This window comes from Vigna radiata, chromosome 1, assembly GCF_000741045.1.
Source record: "Vigna radiata var. radiata cultivar VC1973A chromosome 1, Vradiata_ver6, whole genome shotgun sequence".
Lineage (NCBI taxonomy): Eukaryota > Viridiplantae > Streptophyta > Magnoliopsida > Fabales > Fabaceae > Vigna > Vigna radiata.
The window spans coordinates 27,575,426-27,589,905 of NC_028351.1; the positions used below are offsets into that span (position 1 = coordinate 27,575,426).

The window sequence follows — 14,480 nt, forward strand, 5'->3', positions numbered from 1 at the left end:
CATCCCATAATTCTTTAGCATCNTCAACATATATCACACTNTCAGCAATNTGTGGTGAGAGTGTTTTGATAATCCATGAGAGAACCATCATATTGCATCTTTCCCATGCATCAAACAATTTGTCATTTCTTTCGGGTTTCTTGATTGACCCATCAACAAACTTGATTTTATTTTTGGAGAGAAGGGCTCTTCTCATACTTCTACTCCAAGAAGAGTAGTTACTTTCATTCAAGATTTGAGAGATGAGGGTTAGGCCTGGATGCTCTCCAGGATGCAAGTAGTAAGGGCTGATAGGATTGGTTGACTGATCTGATGAATCCATAGAAGAGAAAAAGGCAAGAAAAAGGATCAAGAAGCTAGGATCAAGAAGCTAGGCAAGAATCATCAAGAACCTGGGCAGCGAAAGCTCTTGCTCTTGATACCATAATAGAAGTGGCCCAAATCTGTGAGACCGGCCCAATGCTTTTTCCGAACCCAAAAGCAAATTAAAGAAAGCAAGTGTCTGTGAGGCTTTCGCGAGAAGCTTCTGGTGTCAGAGAGGTAGGTGGGAGATGAGACCGAGAAGCACGAGTGAGAAAGAAAGAGAGCTGTGAGAAGAGTCCATGGCGTTTCTGCAGATGAACATCAAGGGTTCGTTCCCTCCAGGCGATGAAGAAGCAAAGTAGAAGGAGATAAAGAGAAGACCAAGAGGAGCGTGGGTCTGAGGTTAGTGTTTGATAAGCATTTCGTAGAAGATAGAAAACTATATTGCATTACTTTGTGTATCATGTTACAAGAGAAAAATAAGAAAGGAGGAACTCTATTTATAGAGTTCCTTAACAAAGAAAACCGAAAACATAAATGTAAAACAGAAAACATAAAAGAGGAAAGCTAGCTAACAAACAATGAATGATTACTGTGTTAAAAACAGTAATCTGACTAAACTGATTCTATTAACTCTCCTTCCTGGTTGACTCAGAATAAAATTACACTTTCACCTTAAACTATACATTTAAGTATGCGTATATTCTTATTTAGGTATCTACATAGCATAAGATCATGATTCCAAATGGGAAAACACCCAAAGAGACACACACCATCTCTCAAATCCACATCTTAATATTTTCTTGGCCTGCAACCAACCATAATCATCTTATCACCAATAATTTAGTTGTTAATGCTCCCGAAGATGATGAAGGAGGTAAGTCCTTTGGCCTAATGGAAGAGAGAACGAAGAAACTTGATTGAGTTGTGGATAGCAAGAATTCTAGAAAGATCGTTGAATAGCAAGAAAGCATAAACTTCACATAGAAAATTATGAAAGCAAGTGACATTTTGGATTTAGGGGTCAATTCCACCCTATCCCAGCCTACCCACTTCTTATGAGAGACTGAATCCTCTATTGAATGGGTGAAAAATACAGGACTTACTTTGAAAATGGGATTAGGGCAGGCTGAGGGGGTAGAAATGACATGTCAATGTATGCCAAGAAAAGTCATCATGAATTTGTTCCCTCGACGATGAAGTCAATGAATATGTGAGCTTTCCATTCACGCGTTTTAACATTATTTTTAAGGGCAATCATATGATACATTTTTTAACAATATTTTTATACGTGTCATTTATTTTACTAGATTTAAAGTAGGTAAGCGCAACATTATATATAATACAACTACTTGCTAATTGCTCCTCACTCATCACAACCTTGTTTCTCATCCTTGATAGCAATTTTGAAGTTCTTAAATCATGGAACGGAGCTCATTATCATTGTCTTCCCCCAATCGTACATGGATTTACGATGTCTTTCTAAGTTTTAGAGGTGAAGACACTCGTTTTCACTTTACTGATAATCTCTACCGTTCCTTGTGCCAAGCGGGGATTCATACTTTCATCGATCAGGAAGCTCTTAGAAAAGGGGAAGAAATTACTCCTGCTCTTTTTCACGCAATTCAAAATTCAAGGATTTCCATCGTTGTCTTCTCCAAAAACTATGCATCTTCAACCTATTGTTTAAATGAACTTGTAAAGATCCTTGAATGCGCCAAGGAAGAACGTCGATCGATTTATCCAATATTTTATGAGGTGGATCCATCAGAAGTTCGACATCAGACTGGAACTTATGCAGAAGCATTGTCAAAACACGAAGCTAAGTTCCACGATGACTGACAATGAGAAGGCACAAAAGTGGAGGAAGGCCTTACACGAAGCAGCTAATCTATCAGGCTGGCATTTCCAACATGGGTATTTCATACTCTCCTTTTATCAACTCTCCTTTTGGTTTATATATATATATATAAAATCTCACTTTTTGCCGATAAATTTCGTATTAATACTAATAAGGAAGGAAAGTGAAAAAAATCGTACCGATCTTGATTTATAAAATTTAAGAAATGGATGCAAGTTTTTATGTGATTAGTAGTGATTGAAATGAAGGAACTAAACATAAATATTGTTAGTATATTTTAAGGTTGTGAAAAAAAATATTGATAGAATATAGAAAATTGTGGAGATAGTAAAATATGAAAATAATAGTTAAAAAGAATATATTTTCCAGCTGTGTTAGATCAAATGGTAGAGTTTATGATATTATTTAAAGACTCGAATTATTTTAGAAAATGTTAATTACAATTTAATTTATGTGAAATCGTCTAAGTTTTTACTTAGATATATTTTGTTCTATCTTAGGTATTATACACTATTCTAATATTTGTAAATCTTAGAATTTTCTATTTTCTTATGGAATTTGAATTACAGAATAATGCTTTAGTGTTAGTTGACATGTTTTCTTACAATGGATAGGTCTCAATCAGAATATGAGTTTATCAGAAAGATTGTTAAAGAGATATCTAAAAAGATAAAGTACATCCCTTTACATGTTGCTGATAATCCAATTGGGCTGGAGCATGCAGTGCAAGGAGTGAAATCTCTCCTTGGAGATGGGTCTGCTGTGAATATGATAGGAATTTATGGTATCGGGGGTATAGGTAAAACCACGATTGCTCGTGCTCTGTATAACACTATTTTTTGGCATTTTGAAGGTTCGTGTTTTCTCCCTGATATTAGAGAAAAGGCGATTGATAAGCATGGGATTGTCCAGCTCCAAGAAATACTACTTTCTGAAATACTCAATGAAGAAGATATTAAAGTGATAGATGTCAATAGAGGAATACCGTTAATCAAATCGAGACTTCAACGGAGGAAGGTCCTTCTGGTTCTTGATGATGTTGATAAAATAAAGCAGTTGAAGGTACTTGCATGGGGATGTGATTGGTTTGGCTCTGGAAGTATAATCATCATCACCACAAGAGACAAACACTTGCTAGAGGCTCATGGACTGGTAAACTTATATGAGGTTAAACCATTACACGTTGAAAATGCTTTGGAATTGTTTAACTGGCACGCCTTCAAAAATGGTAAAGTTGATCCACCTCATATGAATATTTCCAGACGTGCAGTTTCTTATGCGTGTGGCCTTCCGTTGGCTCTGGAAGTTATAGGATCCCACTTATTTGGAAAAAGTTTAGATGAGTGTCATTCCGCATTAGATAAATATGCAAGTATTCCTCATGAGAAGATTCATGAAATACTTAAAGTAAGCTACGATGGTTTGGAAGAAAATGAGAAGGGAATTTTCTTAGACATTGCTTGTTTCTTCAATACTTGTGAACTGGGTAATTTCACTCCATTGCTAAAAGCTCATTGGTTGACAGATCTCTCATAAAGATTGATTCTCTTGGTTTTGTGAGAATGCATAACCTAATTCGTGACACAGGTAGAGAAATTGTGAGGTAGGAATCAATACTTGAGCCAGGCAGACGTAGTAGATTATGGTTTAACGAGGACATTGTTCATGTTTTGGAAGAAAATACTGTATGTTGGTATCATAAACATCTCTTCAATTTTTTCTCTTTTCATCCCTTTATTATTACTAATTGGAAAATGATATTTTAACACCATTTTTTGACACCATTTTGACACTGCACTCGTGTCAAAATGTGGTTGGACGATTTCAAATTAAAAAAACAAACTTTGGTTTTTCTCTTCCAAATATAGCCCTGCCTCAACTTTTTTAATTTGAAATCGTCCAATCACATTTTGACACGTGTGCAGTGTCAAAATGGTGTCAAAAAATGGTGTTAAAATATCATCTTCCTTTACTAATTTACGTATTTTGTTGAATAGATGCTACATTTAATATTTATATATTTATCCATGGCATAGCTAATTAAAGTGGATAAACTATATTTTTGGCGTGGAAGGGATATGATAAAATAGAATTCATAAAGCTGAGAGGGTATAACAAAATTCAAGTGCAATGGAATGGAAAAGCCTTCAAGGAAATGAAGAACTTGAGAATATTGATAATTGAAGACGCAACCTTTTCTACAGGTCCCGAGCATCTACCAAATAGTTTGAGAGTGCTAGACTGGAGTTGCTATCCTTTTCCATCTTTACCTTCTGATTTCAATCCCAAACGTTTTGAGATAATCCTTATGCCTGAAAGTTGCCTTCAGATGTTCAAACCACTAAAGGCATGTTTATAATATCTTCCAAAGGTTTTGTTCTCAACTTGAGTTTCTACCTTAAGAGATAAAAATTTGACCCATTCCTGTTTTATGTTGCAGATGTTGGAATCGTTGTCTGTAATAAACCTTGAAGATTGCAAGTTCTTAACTGATCTACCGAGCCTACGAGAGGCGTCACTCTTAACAACTCTGCGTCTCGATAGATGCTGTAATTTAGTTAACATTTGAAAGTATATTATTGAGCCGGTTCTGGAAGCCCAGCCACTTCCCTTTAGCCTCTTTATTTACCTTTTGTTTTCTCCCTTTTTGCTGTAATACATACAAAAAAAATTTTAGATTTCTTCTCTGTTATTCACGTCAGACACAAAGGGGTTTTATCCTTTTTCATTTTCACTGTTCGTCTTCTTCATCCTTTGCCTATAAGTGTTAGCATCTCATTTCCTTTCTTCTTTTTCATCTATTAACTACATTTCTTTTACTATGAATTACATTGTTTTCGTTTTGATTGTGTGTTACTCTGACAACNGCATATACCATTATAATATGGTATCAGAGCTCTTCCTTTGAAGGGCTCTGCTGCGCGTTCTCTGTTCTTGTTTTCTTTGCAATGGCAGAAGCCAACAGTTATCTCTACATTCATCCGAGTGAAAATCCTGCTACTGCTCTTGTCTCGCCCGTTCTTGACGATACCAACTACCATTCTTGGAGTCATTCAATGTTGACGGCTCTTAGTGCCAAAAACAAGATTGAGTTTCACTACAAGAAAAATCGCAATTATCTACAACCAAAATCCGTATATAAAACCAAAAATCCGTATATAAAATTTGATTATATACGGATTACATACGGACAAAAATCCGTATATAATACCCTCGTAGCTAAATTTACATACGGAAAAATCCGTATGTAAAATCCATATATAAATTACATACGAAAAAATCCATATATATAATCCGTATGTAATTTATATACGGAAAAATCCGTATGTAACTTATGATTTTATAAAAAAAAAATAAATGATCTCACATCTACAACCTATAACTAATAGTTTCATATACTGATAAAAATCAAATAAAATTGTCAAATTATAAGTTATAATACCAAATATCTCTCAATTTTTATTAAAACGTGATATTTACAATTGAATGGTCCTACCTCATTGTAACTAGATTGTCATCAGATATTCCAGAAATTAAGGCAAAGGTAACTGACTATGCAATATATACTTATATTATTGAGACAAAAATTAGTCATGTTATATTCTACTTTGGTCCATTGCAAAAGTTACAAAACCATGAAAATATGGTCGAACTGGTAGAGCTTTGGGCAAAGCCTCATGAGCAGTGACGTGTCTGAAGCTTGCAATAAGAGGAAATGAAGGGAGAATTTTGCTCCATTGATACTTTGTTGATCAAGTGCAACAAAATTTGTTCAAGTTCTTCTCCATCACTCCAGCCATGAATCTCAGCCTTAGGAAATGAAGGATCTCTGCATATAAGATCCCACAGCGGAAAGTTCTTCCTTGGCATCATAAAGTCCTTCTCTTTCAACCTCAAACTTGGACAATAGTCTCCACTTCCATCTCGAAGATAGATCAACCTCTTATCCTCTTCTGATATTGAATCTTGGATTCTCTCTATCACTAAACCCTGCAATCATTCACACAAAATAACGTCTTTCAATATTTGATAATTGAAGAAGCTTCAACCCAACATTTCATAATTTTGTATTTATTTGGAACTATTGGTGGGGCCTATGTCAAAACTAATCCTTATTTTGTATTTCAATCAAATCCTGTGGGCTCATACTAGAGACAACCAGAATGGCATGGTTGGTTGGTTAAGAAAAAATTTGATATTTTTTAAGGCCGAGAAATCAGGAAACAGCCCTCCACAGTTAGCACTTGTCAACATGATTAAAAATAGAAAATAATACTTTCCCAGATACTAGAGCCAATTAACATTAACTTGAAAACAATTTCTGAAATGTGTATAGTCCTTCTCTTTTGCTGAGAAATACTTCTCATTCTCTCCACCATGACATCATTTAACACTATTAGAATGAAAGAAATATCTTTTGTTTACATTTAATTAAATCTTTTTTAAGTATTTTGTAAAATTGAGTATTTTTAATTCACTTTATTCAACATTTTTTTATATTTAAGTTTATTTCATTCAATTTTTCTGGTAACTTATTTAAGAATAAAAATGAAACAATGTGTTAATATAAAATAATATTAAAGCTAAAACTAAAAGATAAGTAATTTTTATTATTTTTATTAAAAATGTGTTAAATAATGAGATGGTCAGATTATTATTATTATAAGACGAAGGGACCAATTATTGATTTTGATAAAAGTAATACGACAATCTAAGATAACAAATTTAAAAAGAATTTCAAATAAAAAAATATAAACAATTTNAATACTCAATAAAACAAAATATCTTAATAAAGATTCCATTAGAAATGCTTTTTCAGCCTTACCACAACATAGAAATCTGATAGAAATTTGAGTTGCAGATCCTATAGTCACCCCAAAATATATGTCCTGCATAATATTATTCACCACATAGTACCATTCATTAATTATAAAACAAACTATAGTCTCCCACTTGCATCATTATTAACATACATTATAAATACATACCTATAAAATATAATCCTTAGAGGCTTTTGTCCTGTTCCTTTATTAAAAACTTGTGCAGGAAAAGCTGTGAAAAAGTCAAAATTAATCCCATTGGCGGAACAGAAGAAACATGCTTGAATTAGGATAAGTTCTACAACCATTTTATGTGTATAAACTCTATACACTACTAGAAAAAAGTTTAACTTAGTAGAGCACATCAATTAGAGAATTCGATAGTGGCTAAGGCAATTTTTGACTTAGTAGAACAAATCAATTTAATGCCATTATATATGCTAAAAAGGATTGGAGAATTGGAGTTTCAACCAATAATAATAACATTACAGTTAGCTAACATATATGTCAAGCATCCCTATGATAAAAAGGATTGGAGAATTGGAGTTTCTCTAACTCTTGCTTCATATTGAGTACATAAAATTCAAAACCCCCAAGTGCATGCTAATGACTGAATAAGAAAAGCCAACAAATTCATGAATAACAACATCACCGTCACCTAATTTTCTTCCATTTCGATCGTCAACATCTTCACCATCATATCTTTGGCCTTTACAGAGTAATTTTTCCCTCCTTTCATTTCTTCGTTTATCCATAATAGATTGAAATATGCCCAAAAGATTTTTCCTTACCTAAAATTAAAAATCAAAATTAAACCAAAAGAAATTGACTTGCATCTAAAGAGGAACTTCAGGTTTAATATCACAAACAGTAAGTAAAATGTGTATAATGACTTAATCTCCCCATAGTGGTCCATTTCTCCACTACAACTCTTCCGAACCAACAAAGCCTTTCCTAAAAGCTTATGCAATTAAACTTTTCCACTTAAAGCAGCAAGACTTTGTTACCTTCTTCTTTTCACGCCTCTCTTCCCATCGCCTTTCTGTTCCTAAGGTTGAAGCAGAAAGAACAAAAGACAAAAAAGTAGTTTACCCTAAGCTTCGTAACCCTCGCTGGAGGTGAGAAGATGCGGTGGTGGTTGTCGAACGAATGCTTCGTCACGCAATGGCAACGGTGCAAGCTTTCAAAAGTAGATCAACCTACACCGAGCTCGACAATGGATGTGCAAGCGGTGGAGGCGTGAGCTGTGGAGCCGTGCGCTGTTAAGGCGCGAGCTGTGGTCCTGCGTTAGGGTTTTCACCTCGTCTGTAGACAAGGGTTTTTCAACGAATTGACAACAATTTCTTTATTACAAAAAGAAGGAAAAAGCAAGAGTCGGGACATAGAGATCTTCAAGCGAGTCTGAGGGAGCGCCACAATGAAAACTTCGAATTTGAGAGAGCGCCACAACCAAAAGTTAAAGTCACTAAACGCATAAAAAAAATCATCTGATTTTTATTTTAAATAATTAACTATTTTTAAAATTAAATGTAAAATAACTTATTTTTTTAATAATTAATTTTTACATACGAATTTTACATACGGAAAAATCGGTAGATAAAAATCCGTATATAAAATCCGTATATAATTCACTTTAATAATTCCGTATATAATATCCGTATGTAATATTTGTGTTATCTACTGATTAAAATCCGTATGTAAATATCAGTCGGTAAATCACAATTTTCTTGTAGTTCTTGGAAATCTTCAACCACCTGTCGCCGATAAGCCCGAACACGCTGCTTGGATTCGAGGGAATAACATGGTTGTATCGTGGCTTGTCCATTCTGTTTCTATGAACATTCGTCATAGTATAATATGGATGAACAACGCTTCAGAAATCTAGATTGATCTAAAGAACAAGTTCTCTCAAGGAAGCTTATCTCGCATTTCAGGCCTTCAACATGATATCGCTACCCTTCACCAAGGTGACCTCACCATTTCCGAATACTTTACAAAACTTCGCATTCTCTGGGACGAAATCGAAAATTTCTGGTTAGAATCTGTTTGTACCTGTAAACCAGACTGTAATTGTCAAGTTTTGAAAATCTTGAAACAAAGAAAGCAGGAAGACCAAGTTATGCAGTTCTTGCGTGGGCTTAATGATCAGTTCACCAATGTTACTTCTCATGTGCTCCTTTTGGATGCCATTCCGGACATCACCAAAGTTTTCTCCTTAGTGGCCCAACAAGAAAGACAATTTTCTTCTGGAAATCTGGTTGCGCGGCCAAGATTCAAGATAACAACAATTCTAATAATGTCACCGCTTACACCACTTCAACCTCTTCCACCACTTGCAATTATTGTGGCAAATATGGGCACAACGAAGCTGTTTGTTACCGCAAAAATGGTTTTCCTAATTCTGACAGAAGCTCCAAAAATATTCCGAATAATAGAAGACACTGCACTCATTGCAATAAAAGTGGCCATACGGTGGAAGTCTGCTATAAAAAGCATGGATACCCTCAAAGACATAAACTCTACAACAAGAGCGCTCAGATTCATCAAACATCTGTTCAAGAAGACAATGGAAATACTAAAGAAAACAATTCGGACAATACTGAATCCATTCGTCTTACATCACAACAGTTTCAAATACTGGCTAATCTCTTCAAAAATCACAATCTGAATGACTCTTCTACTTCAGCCCAAGTTCATCACATTGGCTTTGTTTCTGCAAATCAAGCTTTTTTAGGTAATATCATTCGTACTCTTACTTCTAAATCCTTTAAAAATAAATGGATTCTTGATTCTGGAGCTACAGATCATATAAGTGTTTCTTTAAAAAGCTTTTCTTCTTATAAAAGAATTAAACCCATTCAAATTGCTTTACCCAATGGTACTATTGTCTATTTTGAGTATTCCGGAACTGTTAACCTCAACAGTAAGATCCAACTCTTTGATGTTCTCTATGTCCCACAATTTTCGTTTAACCTTATTTCTATATCTGAACTAATTTATTCCAATAATTGTGAACTAACTTTTTCTTTACATGGTTGTACTATACAGGACATTCAGACCAAAGAGAAGATCTCTATAGTTAAACTCACTGGTGGCCTATATGTTTCAGATTTTTCCTCAAATATGCCTACTGTCTGTTCTGTTAACAGTATTGTAAATGATACTCGCCTATGGCATCTACGATTAGAACATCCTTCTGATATCAGATTACATACTCTCAAACTTAAATACCCTTTCATTGTTCATCATCCTATATACATGTGTGATACTTGTCATCGTGAAAAACAGAAAAAGTTACCTTTTCATGATAACAACTCTAATACAATGAATACTTTTGCTCTTATTCATGTTGATATATGGGGTCCTTGTAATATTACTTCTATGCGTGGTTTTAAGTATTTTCTGACTATTGTGGATGATTTCTCCTGATACACTTGGTTGATACCCATGCCTAATAAATCTGTTGTTAGAAAAACCATTATTGATTTTATTACTAATGTAGAAAACCAGTTTTCAACAACAGTTAAAACCATACATACTAATAATGGAATTGAATTTGCCATGCATAACTTCTTTTCCCTTAAAGGCATTAACCATCAAACCATTTGTAATGAAACCCCACAACAAAATGGTATTGTTGAGCGAAAACACCAGCATTTGTTGAATGTCACTCGTTCCCTCCTTTTTCAAGCTAATTTACCTACTATTTTTTGGTGTTTTGCTGCTGAATGTGCTGCCTTACTGATAAATTGTATGCCTACTACTTTACTTAACAATGCTACTCCTTATGAAAAATTAAATGGTAAACTTTATGATATATCTGCTTTACGTGTGTTTGGTTGTCTCTGTTATGTCTCCACNTTAGCTGCCAACAGGAAGAAACTTGATGCAANAGNTGTTCCTGGTGTTTTTCTTGGCTTCAAACAACACACAAAAGGTTATCAGTTTCTTAATTTACAAAATCATAAGATAGATATTTCTCGTAATGTGTTGTTTCATGAAGATTGCTTTCCATATACTTCTTCTCACAATAATATTCATGACTCTAACTCTCTTTCTCTACCTATTCCTCANAATTATCATCATGATTATGACAATGTTAATTTTCCTAATAATCGTATTCTTGTGCCAACTCCCAATGACCCTGTCATCAACACTAATGAGGACAACGTGGACGTCCAACAAACTGTTGATCCTGATCAACCAACTGCCTCTAGTGACGATGTCAACAATGTTCATGAACACAATGATACTATCAGACGTTCAACCCGATCCAAACGTCCTCCAACATACCTCACGAATTTCCAAACCCACAACATCACCAGGTATCTTATTACTGATTTCATATCTTACAATAAGCTTTCCTCTGATTTCAGGCACACCGTTCTATCTATTTCCTCCACCACTGAACCTCGCACTTACAAAGAAGCGTCTAAAATACCTCAGTGGACCCAAGCTATGCATGATGAACTCAAAGCCTTAGAAGTCAATAAAACTTGGATCATTACTGATCTTCCCCCAGGAAAAACTGCTATTGGATGCCGATGGATATACAAAATAAAACATAAATTTGATGGGTCTATTGACAGATTCAAAGCCCGTCTTGTTGCCAAGGGATACACTCAGCTTGAAGGCCTTGACTATCTTGAAACCTTTGCCCCTGTTGCCAAATTAACTACTTTACGTTTTCTTCTTGCCATTGCTGCCTCTAACCAATGGATCTTAAAGCAACTTGATGTCAACAATGCCTCTTTGCATGGTGACTTACATGAAGAAGTCTACATGCAACCTCCTCCTGGTCTCCCTATTCACAAGCCAAATCAAGTGTGCAAACTTCAAAGATCTCTATAAGGGTTGAAACAAGCTGGGCGACAATGGTATGAAAAACTTTATACTTCTCTCTTATCAAATAATTACATACGTTTCAATGTTGATCACTCTCTTTTTCTGAAACATGATACTTGTCATACTACTGCCATCTTAATCTACGTGGATGACATTGTTCTTTCGGGCAATAACGCCGCCGAGATACAACACGTCACCACCTCTCTCGACAATCTCTTTCATATCAAAAATTTGGGTGATCTTACTTATTTTCTCGGTTTGGAAGTCGCTCGTAATAATTCTGGCATTCACCTCAGTCAACGAAAATACACCCTTGATCTCCTGATAGAAGCTGGCATGCTTAATTGTGCCCCTATGCCCACTCCTACGGCACACTCCTCACGATTATCCAGTCAAGGAGACCTCCTTAAGGATGAAGACGCCTCTTCCTACCGTAGACTCATTAGACGCCTTATATATCTCACCAACACCAGACCCGACACCACTTTCTCTGTTAACAATCTCAGCCAATTTGTCTCCACCCCTACCACCCTACATCAACAAGCTGCCAACCGCATCCTTCGTTATCTAAAAGGTAGTCTTGGTAATGGCATCTTCCTCCAAAATAAAAACACCAATCAACTCAAAGCTTATAGTGATTCCAACTGGGCTACCTGTCCTGAATCCAGAAAATCCATCACTGGCTATTCCATCTACTTCGGTAATTCTATAATCTCTGGGAAATCCAAAAAAGCAGCAAACTGTTTCTCGAAGTTCTTCTGAAGCTGAGTATCGGGCTTTAGCTAATGTCACTTGTGAACTACAATGGTTGACTTACATCCTTCAAGACCTTCGCATATCCATTACTCCACCTGCTACTATCTATTGCGACAATCGCTCAACTATTCAGATTGCCACCAATCAGGTGTTTCATGAACGCACCAAACACATAGAGATCGACTGTCACATTGTTAGAGAAAAGATCAACAATGGACTCTTAAAGTTGCTTCCCATCTCAACAAATGAACAAGCTGCTGACCTTTTCACCAAGCCTCTCGCTCCATCTACCTTCAAGTATCTCAAATCCAAGCTGGGTATGACTAATATTTATTCCCAGCTTGAGGGGGGATGAAAGTATATTATTGGGCCGGTTCTGGAAGCCCAACCCATTTCCCTTTAGCCTCTTTATTTACCTTTTGTTTTCTCCCTTTTTGCTGTAATACATACAAAACAATTTTCAGATTTCTTCTCTGTTATTCACGTCAGACACAAAGGGGTTTTATCCTTTTTCATTTTCATTGTTCGTCTTCTTCATCCTTTGCCTGTAAGTGTTAGCATCTCATTTCCTTTCTTCTTTTTCATCTATTAACTACATTTCTTTTACTATGAATTACATTGTTTTCGTTTTGATTGTGTGTTACTCTGACAACCGCATATACCATTATAATAACATTGATGAAGTGATTGGGTTTCTTGATAAGCTTAGCTTCTTTAGTGCTAAACACTGCACCAAGCTGAAAACTCTTGCACCTTGCATCATGTTGACATCTCTCGAAACTTTGGATCTTCGGAAATGCTTAAGTCTTGAGAGTTTCCCAGAAGTATTGGGAAAGATGGAGAAGATAAGGACAATATATTTAGACTTCACAGCCATTGCCAAATTGCCATTTTCAATAGGAAATTTTGTTTGGCTTGAACTACTATCCTTGATGGATGCAGGCTTAATCAACTACCAGGTAGTATATGCATAATGCCGAAATTTAAAGTGATAATTGGTTATGGGCATGAAGGATATAACTTTTTTGAAAAAGACTTGAACTTAGAGGCGTCTCCAATGGCCATGCGCATTGATGGTTCTGACCAATATCTTGATGTGTATTATCCATATATGAGTCCCAATAATGGCATCCAAGTATGCAGTCCTGATCCTCTTAACCATTCTTATTTCAATTTGCTATTCGAAAAGCTTGGAAGGGAAGATGACTGGTATGGCACATGCAGGGTATCAAAAATGCATTTCTCGTTTCGAAAGAAATTTCCTAAGATAGTGCTATGTTGTTCTTTAGTTTTTCCTGCAACGAAAACAATCATGATAATGACTTCCAACTTCAGGGTATTCATTAATGATACTTTGCAATTCAGTGCTATGTGCAATTTCATGTTTAGAGGGTGGGAACACTAGTGTAGCGAGGGGATATTACCACAGTTATTTTTTATTATACGTCGCGGTTTACGAACCGCGACATATTCAGCCGCGGTAGTAAGTCAGAGACTTTAGGCCGCGGTAGTAAGTCAGAGACTTTAGGCCGCGGTTATAACCGCGGTAAAAAGATTGGGGAATATGCCGCGGTTGTACAAGAAACCGTTGCCTAAACCCAATTTTTTTTAAAAAAAAAAAATTGTTCCAGTATATGTCACGGTTGGAACCGCGGTAAAAGACACAGGCATATGCCGCGGTTCTAGCACTAACTGCGGCCATATGTCTGTTTTTAAAAAAAAAAATAAAAAATGAGAACTATATGCCGCGGTTGTGGTAACAACTAGCATATTCCCCTGCAGTTTTTTAAAATTACAGGTCTATTTTTATGATATCCACTACCACAAAAACAGACCTGCATATAAAAACATGTTCACAAATTCAATTTCAACATAACAAACACATGTTCAAATGT

At 35.6% G+C, this 14,480-nt stretch overlaps 1 long non-coding RNA gene and 1 pseudogene across 1 annotated transcript; one reads left to right on the top strand and one right to left on the bottom strand.

The window, feature by feature from the left end:
• The first annotated feature begins 1,633 nt into the window (after positions 1–1,633).
• Positions 1,634–14,480, top strand: part of LOC106760436 — a 15,007-nt pseudogene continuing 2,160 nt past the window's right edge.
• LOC111242624 lies at positions 5,782–7,197 on the bottom strand. The gene is made up of 3 exons (XR_002669907.1): positions 7,153–7,197; positions 6,990–7,053; positions 5,782–6,154 (listed from the first exon to the last, which is right to left on the bottom strand). It is a non-coding gene; the product is annotated as an uncharacterized LOC111242624 (long non-coding RNA).